General features: G+C 45.4%; 1 long non-coding RNA gene across 2 annotated transcripts; it reads right to left on the reverse strand.

The window, feature by feature from the left end:
* Positions 1–3,949: 3,949 nt before the first annotated feature.
* LOC132581146 (uncharacterized) lies at positions 3,950–14,315 on the reverse strand. 2 transcript variants are annotated; one of them, XR_009556110.1, is made up of 3 exons: positions 14,147–14,315; positions 11,649–11,800; positions 3,950–4,526 (listed from the first exon to the last, which is right to left on the reverse strand). It is a non-coding gene; the product is annotated as an uncharacterized LOC132581146 (long non-coding RNA). The 2 variants fall into 2 exon arrangements; XR_009556111.1 differs by having other exon boundaries at positions 14,186–14,314.
* Positions 14,316–15,325: the final 1,010 nt, after the last annotated feature.

A 15,325-nucleotide genomic window follows, 5' to 3' on the forward strand; every position in this document is an offset into this window, starting at 1 on the left:
TTGTTTCAAGATTTGCCAATGAAAAAGGATGTGCCTAAACTCATTAGTCATAATAACCACCCTTTCAAAAATATTGAAGGAGGAGGACAGCTCAGAGAGGCATCTGCTAAATATCTGTTTGCAAAAAAGAAGGGGAAATTCAGCCGAGAGCTGGAGCTGCAACATCAGGAACAGTCGGGTTTTCCAAACATTCCCCCACACAGCAGAGCTCCATATTCAGGGCCATAAACACCTGCGTGATTACCATATTGTGCTTCTAGCTTCTTTTGGGGAAGAATTTGTTGCCATTGCTATTGCATATGTGCAGAGAGCAAGAGTACCATGTCTCCTGCCTCATTTTGCGCACATATTTGAGCCCTGTTCAATGAATGCAAGCACATCCTACATATACATGTGTACATCTGATACATGAGCAGAGAGTTCGGACTGCAGTACTGCAGCTTTACTACTCTGGGCCACGGGGCTGCATCTGGATAAAAGTGGAGTTTAAATCATGTGTTCATCTGTACATTTGTTGAATATAACATGAGAATTACTTAATTACAGAGGTCCTTTGCTTGGGTTGCGGTGCCCTGGGAAGGGAAATCCCCTTGCCGGTTCTTGACGGTGTGCAGCTTAAAGCGGCACATAAGGTCAGGAGCCTGGGGGTTCTTCTGGAGCCTTCATTATCAATGGAGGCACAGATAGCGGCCGCTGCCAAGTCCGCGTTCTTTCATCTTCGACGGGCGAAGCAGTTGGCCTCCTTCCTGGAGCGCCGTGACCTAGCAATGGTGATCCATGCTACGGTCACCTCGAGACTGGACTACTGCAACGCCCTCTACATGGGGCTGCCCTTGTGCCGAACTCGACGGCTGCAGCTGGTGCAGAACACGGCGGCTAGGCTGTTGCTGGGGCTCCCAAAATGGGAGCACATACAGCCGGGGCTGCGCGGGCTGCACTGGCTGCCAGTGGTATACCGAGTTCGCTACAAAGTGCTGGTTATTACCTTTAAAGCCCTATATGGCCGAGGACCTACCTACCTGAGGGACCGTCTCTCCCCATACGAGCCCCAGAGGGCACTGAGGTCATCTGGGAAAAACCAGTTGAATATCACTGGGCCAAGGGAGGCCAGACTGAAGGCCACCCGGGATCGGGCCTTCTCTGTCACCGCTCCACTACTATGGAACCAACTCCCTGAGGAAGTGAGGGCCCTAAGATGTTTAGATCAATTTCGTAGGGCCTGTAAGACCCACCTTTTCAAGATGGCCTTCAACTAGTGACAGAATCAATGACAAAGCTAGGCATGCTGCTGGAAATGTTTTAATGTCTTATTCTTAGAAGTCTACCAAATCTAATGTTATAACGCCATATTGTTATGTTATGTTAATTTTAATAATTTATAACTGTTTTAACCATGTTTTATAATGTAAAACCGATGTAATGTTTATTTTATGTTGTGAGCCGCCCTGAGCCCGCTCCGGCGGGGAGGGCGGGATAGAAATAAAAAATTATTATTATTATTATTATTATTATTATGCAAGCATTTTTTTAAAAAAATCAAGTGTACATTTGCTGTAACTTGTGAACACGGCTTGAGAGCCGTAGTAGGACAGACAGGTAGGGTGCCCATCCCTCCAATGGGGGTGGGGGTTTCAGGACCTCCAATCTGCTTTCAGGACCTCCAATCCACTGCCACGGAGCTGGCCAGTGTGGGGAGCCTTGCCCCAAAGAGCTCCAGTGCACGCAATTTGCCCAGAGTAATTTCATCACCCAGAGATGACGTCATTGCACTGGGGATGTGCCAGCATGCAGGCAAAAACTCTATGACCAAAGGGCAAACAACTTCTATGACCATAGAGTTCCCCCCCCCCCAAATGACAGAATGTCCCCCTGCATGATGATCCTATGAGGTTCAGGATGGACAAAAGGAAGTGCTGCTTTACAGAGAGAGTGATTAAAATGTGGAATTTGAGGCCAGAGGATGTAGGAGTAAACAGATATAAAAGAGGATTAAATAGATTCACGGAGGATACGTTTATTAATGGCTCCTAGCCATGGCGACTGAGGGGAACCTCCACATTCAGAGGCACCAAGCCTCTGAATCCCAGAGCCAGGAGGCAACATCGGGGAAGGCCCTAGCCTCTATGTTCTGTTGTTGGCCATCCTAAAGAACTGGTTTGCCACTGAGTGAGACAAGATGCTGCATTATTATATTTGCTCTCCAGCTTCCTTAGGTCTCTATGCTTTCTGTGGCAAAATGCCCAATTATCTATCAGACCTAACCACTCCAAGTCATTGCAGGGCATTTATGTTGGCTAGACTAAACGCGTTTCCCTCCAAAGTTTTACAAGGGAGATATCAGCGAGTCCCTTTAGCCGACAGACTTTGCTCCTGTGGAGCAAATACCCCTGACTCAATCCAGCATATATTGCTTGATTGTTCTTTTTACCATAACCTCCGTAAAGATTTATTTGGCAAGCTTTCTTTTTCTCCAGATTTGTCTATTCTGCCACCCTGTTATTATTTATTGAGTGATACTGAGGGGGTGGTTAGTGAGGCTGTGGCAAAATTTCTGGCTGACATCCTCAAATTTAATTCTGACCATGTTTGAATGCATCTGTAAGCTCGGTTTTATTTTGATTTTATCTCCAATGTTTAAATTTTTATATTCTGTGTATTTTTATCTGAATCTATTATGCCATTAAAGGTTTGGTATGGTATGGAGACAAGATGCTGGACTAGATGGACCATTGGTCTGATCCAGCAGGGTTCTTCATATGCATTATGTGACAAGCGAGCAACTGAATAACTGTCCTGTGTTTACAAATTGCCCTGTTCTTTTTTGCAGGTAGTAAAACCAGGAAGTTTGAAAAAAATACCAACCTTGTCAACAGAGCACCTCTGCTTCTCAATTGCCTTGAAAGCCCCTTGCTTGGGTTGTCATAGTTGGTTCTGACTTGACAACACTTATGTGCAAAACCCTGCCAGTTATCAAATATAGGTAGTATACTGCATTCTAATTGCAGGTTATATAGCTTGCTGAAAAGGCCGCACTCATGGGATTATGAAATAGCAGTGGATCATGGGGGGAAGAGGCAGTTGCTAAGGGACAGCCCGGAGAAGGTTCCCAGGCCACACACACACAAAAAAGAATGACCAATGCAAAGGATGAAAGGTCTCCTACACCAGTGCTAATTAATTATGTGTAAGGGGTTATTTTGGCTGATACAGTCTTATCCTAAGACCCTTCTGCTAAAATCAGCACCATATGTAGCCAAGAGGTACGGGGAAGATTCTATTTTGTAAGATCAGAGATTGATTGGGCTGTGCGGAGTCCATGTGCGAGATGAAAAAGCCATGAAGGTCTCAAGCATCCTCATCAAGGATCCATTCTGTGGCTCTCCAAGGCCATGATAAATTCCATGCCATGATGAATTATGGTGTCTGCAGGACAATAATTCAACATTCCTCTCCACTCAAGGGCATCCCATGCAATGTGGACCTGCCCAAAAAACTAATCAACTAATCAGTCAGGCAGAATAACCTCATCTCCTGATCTATTAGCACTTCCTGCAGAGTAGCATAAGTATTTTAAATATAAGTATTCTACTGGTTGAAGCACCCTGAGTTTCAGTTTCTTCTTCTACTACTGAAAAGCTAAAAACATGACACGTGACACGAGTCTGGTCATGGGTACTTGTCTCAACTTGTAGTTACGAGTATGATTGGGGTTCTGTTGTTTTGTTTGGCTTCAGAGTGCTACAAGGGGGGAGGAGAGCCTCAAACTCTCCAGAACAAGCAAAGTAGGACCTCTCTTCTCCCATTCTGCTTTACTTCACCAAACCTCTCCTCCATGTCTCTCCATTCCTCCCTCCCTCCCTGAGCCTTAGCTTCAACTTCCCTGACTTACCTCCTTCTTCCCTCTGGCCAGCTTCCTACCACCCTCCCCGGCTAAGGCTTTGTGGTCTGCTTTAAAAAAAAAACAATTTATATCCCGCCCTCCCCGATGGGCTCAGGGCAGCTAACAACAAATAAAAACAGCATTAAATATTAAAAAAACAAAATATACCTGCTTGCATCATCCCTCTCCCAAACCGCCATCCGGTATTCTACAATAGCTTGGTGGATTTTCCCGGACTAGCTCCAGTTTGGACACACTCTTTGGGCAGCTGATTAGGGATTCACAACTGAACGTTGTTACCATCAATCACAAATAAGCTGCTGCTGTGTTTTAGCATTTAAATGTTTAGAACTGCCATATCAAGAACTTCTGGAACTGTTCCCACATTTGGCTGCTTAGAACTGATATAGTCTTGAAAACTTCTTTGCCACTTGGTATTCTTGGCAAGATAATAAAATGGTTAAGTATCTGTCTCCTTCCTTTCTTCTCCTGGAGGCATGTGAAGTTTAGTCATGTCTGTGTATTCAAGGACTGAACGATCCCCTTGGAGTCAGGATCGGAGACTAGCACTGCAACAGGTTTTTTTGGGTGACAGCATCTTGTCATCGCGGCAACTGTGCTAATCCTTGCGAGCCCATACAACATGCTGTGGAAATACAAGAAGCCGTTTGAGCAGTACAATCATGGCAGCAGTGTGCAAAGACAAACTGCAGAGGAAGACAAGAGAGGACAGGCATGGCTGGCACCAATCCTTGGCAAGCATGAATCACTGATCCTGCATGTTTGAAAGGACCACTGAAGGGAACCCCAGACTCTGGGATATTCCCTTACCTGCCCTCCATTCCTTATTCCTTCCTGGCCTTGGGAGATCAGTGGGGAGGATTGATTGTGCTTCACAGAACAGTCACATGAACATACTAAAGAACATATGAAAAGGTAAAGGTGCAAGCACCAGTCGTTTCCGACTCTGGGGTGACATCGCATTACGACGTTTTCATGGCAGACTTTTTACAGGGTAGTTTGACATTGCCTTCCCCAGTCATCTACACTTTCACCCCAGGATGGAAGGCTGAGTCAACCTTGAGCTGACTACCTGAACCCAGCTTCCACCGGGATCGAACTCAGGTCGTGAGCAGAGAGCTTGAACTGCAGTACCGCAGCTTTGCCACTCTGCGCCACAGGACTCCTTCAAAGAACATACAGTTATCTCATCACCTTCCTGAATCTGGGAAGCCATCACAGGTTGCCCTGAGGATTGCCTTGAGATCTCCTGTATCTTTAATAGCAGATTACAAAGGGAGATTTTGGAAGGAAAAATTTGTCATACAGAGGTTAAAAAGCTCCACCTGCCAGCAGAAGTATTCACTATGTCTTAAAAATGGTATGGAATTGAAAATGGTATGGAATTGAAAATTTCTTTTTGATGGAACAGATACTCTCATCTCAGTGTTGTAAGGGCTGAAGCATCTGACAGAATTCTACCAATCAATCACCCATTAAAGAAGCAGGAGCATCTTTTGAAGCCAAGTGGTGGTAAGCTTCTTATTAAGGGCTTCTTATTAAATGGGTCCTGAAGTCCCCTTATAAATTGTTTACGTTATAGAATGTATAAGGTGCTACCACAACGCAGTGTATTTTGAATATTATCATGTGCCTGCTAAATGGGAGAGCGATTAGGCTTTTCTGCACAAACAACATTCTGGAAATTTGTCCTTTCCAAACCTACAAGAGGAATTCTAATTGTGGTGGATTATTTCTTATTACTGCTAATCCAGACCACTAGCGTACTCTTCCCTGCCTCAGGCCAAACAAAAATTAAGGAATCTAAAAATATCAGGAGGGATTTTTTTTTTGGTCTAATGAAAGACTACATGACAAAATTCTTTTGCTTCGGCTGCCTGAATCACAGAATTGTCAAGAGGCTCAGCACTTTGGCATAGAAGGGCAAGTTAATGTTTAATATGAGACAAATGCCACAGATTTCAGATAGAGAAGTTGTGTATAGATTTTTCTCGTGTTATGTAAGATGAGTGAGGGAATTCACAGTTCATTAATATAAGAGGATCTAAAGCCAAGATAAAAAAAAGCCTGATAGACTTCAGGCAGGCAAGGTGTCAGCTTCCCACACATGAAGGCTTGCACAAAAATAGTCTGCAAGAACACACATACAGTCGAACCAATTCTTTTCACTCCACTAGTGGATAGGCTCTGTGATAGACAGAAATTCAACAGGAAAGCTTTCTGGGTTGCGTTGCCTTGAGCTCAGGGGTATCCGCAGATTGTCCTCCTGCAGCACCTTTGAATCAAGCGTCTGGAGGGGCGTCACAGACATGGCACCCCCATAGGAAGATCCTGGAGGGATTTTCCTTTGGCATGGGACTTTTGCCGGAAGTTAGGGGCACAGCGGCAGCTGTTCCTGTCCTTCTTGCATGTCTCGAGGCTCCGTCGCCATGATAGCTGACTGCAGCAGAAAAAGGTAATCGCCCGACTGCTTTCTTTCACTCCTTTCAATAAGCTTTTGATGTATCACTTCTCTACCCCAAGCATGGCGATTCTACTTGGCAAGTAAGTGTGCTTTCAATACCACTGGCTAATGGGTCGTTTTACATAACAACAAGCGGGCAGCTCAAAGGAAGGGGAAGAAGTCGACTATAGGCTTACTTTTCCTGTGAATGAGGCCTTGAAAAGTTAAAGAGCAATCTTCAGTATTGGTAACAATTTGAATTGGACTGAATACAAATACTTAAATCGACCCGGATTATAATTGGATATATGTTAAAGAGACTATTATTTTGCTGCAATATGGTCTGAACATAAACGAGATATATTTTAGAGAGATTTGTCCCTGTCATCCGACTGCAACTGAAATGATAACATTTAAAATCACAGCTGGAGGAGATTTGGAATGACGGACTAACTGGATTTTTAAACTACTTTTCAACTTGGATTAAGAGACTGAGTTTGCTGACAGAGAAAAATGGCACTGCCAAGCGAAATGTTTTACAGAAAAGATATACTATGGAGTATTACTTCTCTGAAACAGGATCTGGGTTCATTAACGCAGTTGATTAGAAAGCAAATGGGAGCTTTTATGATGAAAGCTAGCGAAATCTCAAATCTACATGAGTAGAGTTCTAAAGAGATTCTGGTGACATCTTTGGAATTAGAATGGGAAAGTGATCCACTGCAAAATGAACAAAAGAAAACCAAATGGAGCGTTATGGCACAGTTACAAAACAAGACTGGAAACCAAGATTGAGTGAAGTCCTGCTGAGAGGAACAAATTGCGTAGAATTCTTCTCCCCATTACTGAGAGGGGTGGCCACATTGAGAGGAGAGAAGGTGCATCTCAGCCAACAAATCAAGATGTGGAAATTTTTCAGGAAGAAGGATCTTTGAACTCTCTCTCTCTTTGTGGATAGTTGGATATCTGGATAGTTGTGGATAGTTGGATAACTGACATGAGATTTTAAAAGGCAAAGTGTGATGTCTGGGTTATATTAATTTGTTTTTTTCTGGAGTAATATGGATATAAAAGCTAAAGGAATTAAAAGTTTTTAAATTTTATGAAGACAGATAACGTAATTAATTTGCAACTTTGCGGGTAGTTGGATATGGAACTCATAGTAAGAACTTATATATGATTTTAAAAGGCTAATAAGAACTGATATGTGATCTTAAAAGGTCAAGGGAGATCCTAAGGATGGAAAGGTTTTGTTAAAATATTAGATAAATATACAGTTAATTTGGATCAATGGTTAAGAGGGCAGATAACACATTTATTTTTTTTATCTGGCAGATCTACTCTTAGTATGTTTGTTTGGAGAAATTGTTCATACTGAGACAGATAAATTATCATATTTTATTCTTAGCCTGTTAAGGATAAGGGTATGGGCTCCATATGTTTATTTTAGGATGATATTATTAAATTAACAAGTCTGTTTGTGCCTTTACGATATTTTATATGTTTACTTTAACGCTGATATTGCTAAATTAACAAGTTAGTCTGTGCTTCTAATATCGTTTAGTTTAGCCAGCCAGCTTTCTGTTGAGACTGCTCTGATTTTTTTTATACTTTTATGTGTTGAAGGAGACTTGTTTAGACTTATATTTTAAGTAATAGTTTAGTAAAAAAGATATAATGAAAGATAAAGATGGTAAAATATATGGGGAGAATTTATACTTGCGGGTAAAGAGTATTGGGTATTTTATCTGGAGGTATAACTGTAATTGATATATTTGTATTTTTCTTTGTTTCTGTTTTTCCCCTTTTGTATCTACCCTTCCCCCTCTATACTGTATCTATGCTCATGCTTCTTTTCTTTGTAGGTAAAATCAATAAAAATTATAAATAGGTAAAATTAAAAGAAATCAACAGGAAAAATGTTTTTTTGACAGTTGATATGCAGTGATACAAGAGCTAAACTCTGCAATCTAATTGTTGGTTGCAACCAGAATTAGTTGCAACCAGAATTAGAATGGCAGATCGACATGTCAATGGCTATTACCTCACTGAAACAGTGAATACTTCTTTTGTCCACACACACACAAACATTTGCGTGTTATATTCCAATCACATTTTTTTTTTTTGTTCACCAACATTGGTAGAAGTTTATCATTTCTTCCATTCAAGCCAATTAGCACCATTTCACCAAGACAGCGTATTGCTACACAGTCTTCTCTATCAGCTTATTCTCCTCAGAAAGTGAACAGTCTAGTCATAGATTCCTTGTACAATTTTTGAGTATATGTTTATAGTTATTGCTGGCTGCTTTGAATTCAACCAGCAACATTATCAGATCCTATAAGACTAGAGAGGAGAGATAATAGAAAAACGATTACCTTCTTGGCTGCTGAATTTCTCCTCCCCTAAATGTCAAGGACATCCAAAACCTCCTTGTGCCACCAGGGCACACCTTGCTCAATCTGACAATAAGATTGCCTAATCATAAAAATGGCTGCATTTCAGAACTGTGTAATGGGGTAATAAAGACAATATTAAAAATGTTGAAAAAAGGTGATTGCAGCAAACAGTTCAGAGGTTGACAACTGAAACTATTTTCTGATGCACATAATCCTGAGTACATGGTGAAAACGCATAATCCTGAGTACATGGTGAAAACACATAATCCTGAGTACATGGTGAAAATACCACATACCACAGCGACTGTATTCCCATGCTATGCAAGAGCTCCTAGAATCACTGTGATAGGTACAGAACTAAACAATAGATTGATGATTACATTATAATGGCATGTCCAATTATAATAATTGCACTGCATTTGACTAGTGTGGAACCACACAGCGAAAATGGCAACTGTTCAATTTCTGCCTGTCTTGCAGCTGTCAATAAAAAAGGAGGCAACTTGTTTATGTGCAGATTGCAGATTACCAATTCAGAACATCTGTGTCAATGCTTCCTACACCTTTATTCGTGTTGTAAAAGAGGGAACTTTCATAGACGCAGCTTAGTAAGGAAAAGAAAAGCTGCATCCATTAAAAGTTCAGTTTCTACTTATCTATTGTGCACAGAAGACCTATTCTCCTTTATATCCTCCTAGCAAAATCCTGTGCATTGTGCTGTGTGTGTATTTTAAGTACAGCTTCCCATATTTTCAGTTCAGCACTGAACTGTTGACTTAGCAATTCAGAGGCTCTCCCAGAAAGTGTACTTTGACTTGGCATTAAAAGTTCCCCCAGCAACAGGTTGCAACCTGACATAGGAAGCTTTGATGGTATTTAAACATGGTGCTGTTTCATCATATATATATATATATATATATATATATATATATATATATATATATATATATATATATATATATATATATATTAGAGTTGGAGCAATTTGACACAAGTAAGCAACATACAAAAAAGACCAGACAGTCACACTAGAAAATTTCTATGTTTAAACACCAGTGCCCTTCATACTATTAGATCAGGGTGCGAATAAGACCCTCCTTACCATGAGTGTATTAGGACAGGCAAAACCATCCTGAGTGGTGAACCTTTTTCCTACCTTGGGAATCATAGCCATAGCAGGGAATGTATAAGATGACTGTTGTTCTAATAGGAATCATTATTTGCTTTATCTCTAATACACATTGAGTCACTTTTTCCTTAGCAAATGCACTTTGGTTAACAACTTATTCTGAAGCTGAAGGAACAGGCCATTTATACGCCTAGAATTGCAACTGAAGAATCAAGTAGAAAGGGGCAGTTCTCAGTCTTCTAATGATCACAGTGCCTACTACAGTGTTATGTATGTGGACTCAAGGGAAGACTTTGGGTGTTCCCGCCTGGCTCATTGAAGCCATACAAACTGAGCTTGGGGTAGGGTTGCCAATCCCCAGGTGTGGGCAGGGGATCCCCCAGTCTGGAGGCCCTCCCCCCGCTTCAGGGTCATCAGAAAGCGGGGGGAGGGGAGGGAAATGTCTGCTGGACACACTATTATTCCCTATGGAGATTTATTCCCATAGAAAATAATAGAGAATTGATCCGCGGGTATCTGGGGCTCTGGGGAGGCTATTTTTTGAGGTAAAGGCACCAAATTTTCAGTACAGCATCTAGTGCCTCTCCCCAAAGTATCCCCCAAGCTTCAAAACGATTGGACCAGGGGGTCCAATTCTATGAGCCCCAAAAGAAGGTGCCCCATCCTTCATTATTTCCTATGGAAGGAAGGCATTGAAAAGGTGTGCTGTCCCTTTAAATATGATTGCCAGACCTCCCTTTGGAGTTCAATTATGCTTGTCACAGCCTTGATCTTGGCTCCACCCCTAATGTCTCCTGGATCCACCCCCAAAGTCTCCTGGCTCCACCTCCAAAGTCCCCAGATATTTCTTAAATTGGACTTGGCAACCCTAGCTTAGGGACTTGGGAACAATGGGCTGCAGGATCCAAATCTCTGCCGCCCAGGACCAATGACAAGCCCCTGCCTGTTTGAATGTCCCAATAATATGCTTGTGCGGGAACCCAGAGATGTATATAAGTTTGGCCATGTTGGCCTAGTCCTCAGTCTTATAGTGCAGCCACCAAATATTGTACTTAATAAAGAGCTTGTTATCACATATGCTGTGTCTCATCAGTGCCTACAACCCACTATACAACAGTGGCGACAAAGGTGGGATCAGAATGAACGAGTCAGCTGGCATCGCCCAGCGCACCAAGCTCCAGTGCTACCGCACAACCGGCAGTGCCGCCTGGTCCAGCCATGGCCACCACCTCTGAATTGCAAAACTCCATTCTGGATTTCGACACGATGCAGCCCGAGGTCTGGGAATCTTGGGTCAAATGACTCAAGTACCACCTCGTGGCCCAGAGAATCAAAGTCGATGAACCGGAGATGAAGAAGGCCACCTTGCTGAGCAACTGTGGCATCTCAGCCTTGCGTCTTGCAGAGAGCCTGGTCGTGCCAACAACGTTCGAAACTTCTACCTTTGACTGGATCATCGAGGCACTGACCGGTCATTTTATTCCGAAGCTTATCCGCCTCACCCGACAGTTGCAATTCCTTCACAGGAATCGAGAGCCAAATGAGACTGTAGTGGTCTACCTTGTCTGCCTGCACGAAATGGGCATGAAAGCAGAGTATGGTGCACAACTAGAAGATGCCCTACTCGTGAAGTTCATTCATGGCCTCTGGGACGTGAAAGCCCGTTGAAAGATTGTGGTGGAGACCACCCCCACCTTGGAAAAGGCCCTTCAGATAGTCACAGCCACCAAAGACCTGAGCAAAGAGAAGGGCTGCCACCTGGTTGCCAACGCTCACCAGCTTCGACCTTCCACAACGTCAGATGACTCCGATGGGGACGACGCCCTCAAGCTACATCAGGCGGGCCAGTGAAAGCCACAGCCAGATGCAGCAGAACCGGCAAGCCCCAGGACCTGCGCGAGCTGTGGGGAGTCATACGAGTGATGAACCTGCAAGTTTCGGAACACAGTTAGCCCCACATGTGGAAAGACTGGGCATCTGGCACAAGTTTGCCAATCATTGTCGCTGCACCAAGGAGACACTTCCTGGCAGAAAAATGGCCGCCACCCCGAGATCACACTAGTGGAAGACATCCAGGCACTCATCACGGCAGGGACCCAGGTATGCCAGCTGCCCATACCCTCCCCCGACAAGTACAGGGTGGCTGTGTTCATAGAAGGCAAGCCCTGCAAGATGGAGATAGATTCCAGGGTGGGCCAGACAGTCATTTCAGCCTTCACGTTCAGGGAACTGTGCCCTGGGGGGGGGGGGGTAGGAATCCCAGCTACACCCGTCCCCATTCATAGTTCGCAATTTCCAGAAGAGGGAGGTCGCTGTTCTGGGGGTGGGGACTGTCCATGTTACATACGGAAAGTTCACGGGCAACCTTCCCATAATCGTTGTAGAAGGGGATCTGTGTAGCCTACTAGGAAGATCCTGGTTTGGGGCCCTGGGCATCCAGGTAATGGGTATCTATCATGCCCCCTCCCAAAGAGACTTTTAAATGGTGTGCAAAGAATTTCCCGCTGTCTTCAACGGTGCCTTGGGGATGTACACCGGGGCTCCAGTGGTATTACAACTGAACCCCAATGTGCAGCCCATAAGGATGAAGGCCTGGCGCGTGCCCTTAGCTCTGAGACCCAAAACTGAGGAGGAGCTAGACCTCCTCATGGCCCAAAGGGTTCTGGAACCGGTTGCTAATGCGAAGTGGGAGACCCCCATCATCATCCGATCAAACCCAATGGCAGCGTCCGCATATGTGCTGATTACAAATGCACAATAAACAAAGCTCTGCAAGGCCACGCTTACCCAATTCCAGTGGTAGACATGCTAGCTTCCCTAGTGGGGGCAAAATTTTTTAGCAAACTTAATTTGGCCCAGATGTATCAGCAGCCCAAACCATCGTAACGCACAGGGAGGTCTTCCAAGTCAAGCGCCTGTAGTTCGGTGTTAGTGTGGCCCCAGGGATGTTCCAGAACTTAATGGACTCTCTGCTTAAAGGTATCCCTGGGGTCCAGCTGTTCTTCGATGATGTGCTGATAGCAGCGATCACCAAAGAAGAATTCGCTGCCCACCTCTGGACGGTGTTGCAGCATTTCGATGGGGCAGGGTTAAAAGTCAAACGGGAGAAGTGTGTGTTGGAGGTGCCCACCATTACTTTCTGGGGTATATGATGGAAGTGAGCTAAATCCACCCGGCGCAGGACAAAATAAATGCCATTTGCGATGTGCCAGCACCCACCAACAAGGCAGAACTACAATCCTTCTTGGGCCCCCTCAGTTTCTACCACGCCTTCCTTCCCCACAAGGCGGTGGTAGCGGAACCCCTGCATAGACTGTTGGACAAAAGGGTGCCATGGGTTTGGGGTCGCCAGCAAGCCGCTGTCATCCAGGCAGTAAAGGACAAATTGACATTAAACAGCTTGCTGGCACACTTCAATGAGCGGCCGCCCGTCGTTTTGGCCTGCGATGCTTCCCCTTATGGGGTGGGCGCTGTATTGGCCCACGTGTTACCAGACGGCCGCAAGGTTCTGATAGCATATTATTCCAGGACCTTGCAAAAGCCAGAGGAAAATTATGCCCAGATAGACAAAGAGGGCCTGGCCATCGTGGTGGGGTTTAAAAAATTTCATGACTATCTGTATGGCCAGCCCTTCACCATCCTTACCCCTGACTACCAAATGCTCAAAATGCTTTCTCTGTGGGTGTTGCGGTGGTCCATCTTCCTCGTGGGGTACCAGTATGACCTTAAGTACCACTCAGGGAAGGCTATGGGGCACACTGATGCCTTTAGTCGCCTGCCGCTAACCTCGACGGACCCGGATCCAGCTCCTGCACACCAGATCATGTTGCTGGAGTCTCTTCCGGACTGCCTGGTTCATGCCAAGGACTTTGCCCACTGTTTCTCAAGGGATAAAACCCTCTCTCATGTTATAGATTGGGTGTAGAGGGGGTGGCCTGAGGGCCGGGTGGGCTTGGACTTCTCGGCTTTTGCGTCCCACCAGGATGAACTGTCTGTTCACAAAGGTTGTCTTTTGTGGGGAAGCAGGGTGGTGGTGCCTCCGGTGCTGCGGCAGTGAGTCCTAACAGCGCTGCATCTGGGGATCGTGTGCAGCTATGTATGGTGGCCGTGAATAGATGATGTTATTGAGTCCTGGGTGGCCCAATGTCAACCATGTCAGGAGACCTGTCCGGCTCCACCACGAGCCCCAGCCCAACAGTAGGAGTCTACACACAACCCCTGGTCACGCATACAAATAAACTTTGTGGGGCTCTTCCAGAGGTAAACATTCTTACTTATCATAGACTCCTACTCTAAGTGGCTGGAGGTAATACCGGTAGTGTCCACATCCTCCCAGGTGGCGTTAGGGGCTCTCCACAGGGTTTTTGCCTCACGTGGCCTCTCCGACAGGTTGGTATCAGACAATGGGATAGCCTTCAGCTCAGCCGAGTTTCAGGACTTCTACAGCCAAAAATTAATAAAACACATAAGGTCGGACCCCTTTCACCCATCCACCAATGGCCAAGCGGACAGGATGGTGTGGGCTACAAAAGAAACGCTCCGCCGCATCATCCATGGGGATTGGGAAGCCCGCCTCGCAGAGTGTCTCCTGGCACAATATTCCATCCTCAGTACTGTCAACGACTGTAGCCAAGCTGAGCTCCTCATGGGCCGGTAGCTGACTACCCTGCTTGACCGCATGCACCTGGACTATGCCCCAGAACGACAAGAGGTGCCAAAGGTGGTCCAGGTTCCCTGGGGTTTTGATACAGGGGACTCGGTGTTCGCCAAAAACTATGGGGGGGGCAGTGTGGATACCAGCACGAGTCTCCAAGGTATTAGGTGCCGTCATGTATGAGGTAACCTCAGAGGGGGGTTTAACGATGAGGTGGCACATCGACCAGTTAACGGTCACATGAGGCACCAGAGTATGAAGGTGAAGGGGAGAGTACAGATGATCAGATTGCCAAGCCAGATGTGACAGGCCCTGAGCTGGTGGAAGCAGAGAGACTGGCAGCCACGCCCCTACCAACACCTGAGACACAGGAGGAACCAGAACTGCTGCCGGTGCACGATACCTCCGGGGACCCGTACCCTCCGGCTGAAATCCCGACAGCACCAGTCCGTCAGCTCACCGCACCTAAAGCGGCGATCGCTTCACTGCCCACTCCAGCGCTCAGGCGGTTGATGCGGGAGCACCGCAAGCCAGCATACCTAAAGCACTATGTCCACTAGGTCTTGGGAATAAGGAGGGAGGGATGTTATGTATGTGAACTCAAGGGAAGACTTTGGGTGTTCCTGCCTGGCTCATTGGAGCCATATGAACTGAGCTTGGGGACTTGGGAACAATGGGCTGCAGGGTCCAAATCTCTGCCGCCCAGGACCAATCACAAGCCTCCGCCTGTTTGAATGTCCCAATAACGTGCTTGCATGGGAACCCAGAGATGTATATAAGTTTGGCCCCGTTGGCCTAG

This window comes from Heteronotia binoei, chromosome 13, assembly GCF_032191835.1.
Source record: "Heteronotia binoei isolate CCM8104 ecotype False Entrance Well chromosome 13, APGP_CSIRO_Hbin_v1, whole genome shotgun sequence".
NCBI classification, from domain to species: Eukaryota; Metazoa; Chordata; class Lepidosauria; order Squamata; family Gekkonidae; genus Heteronotia; species Heteronotia binoei.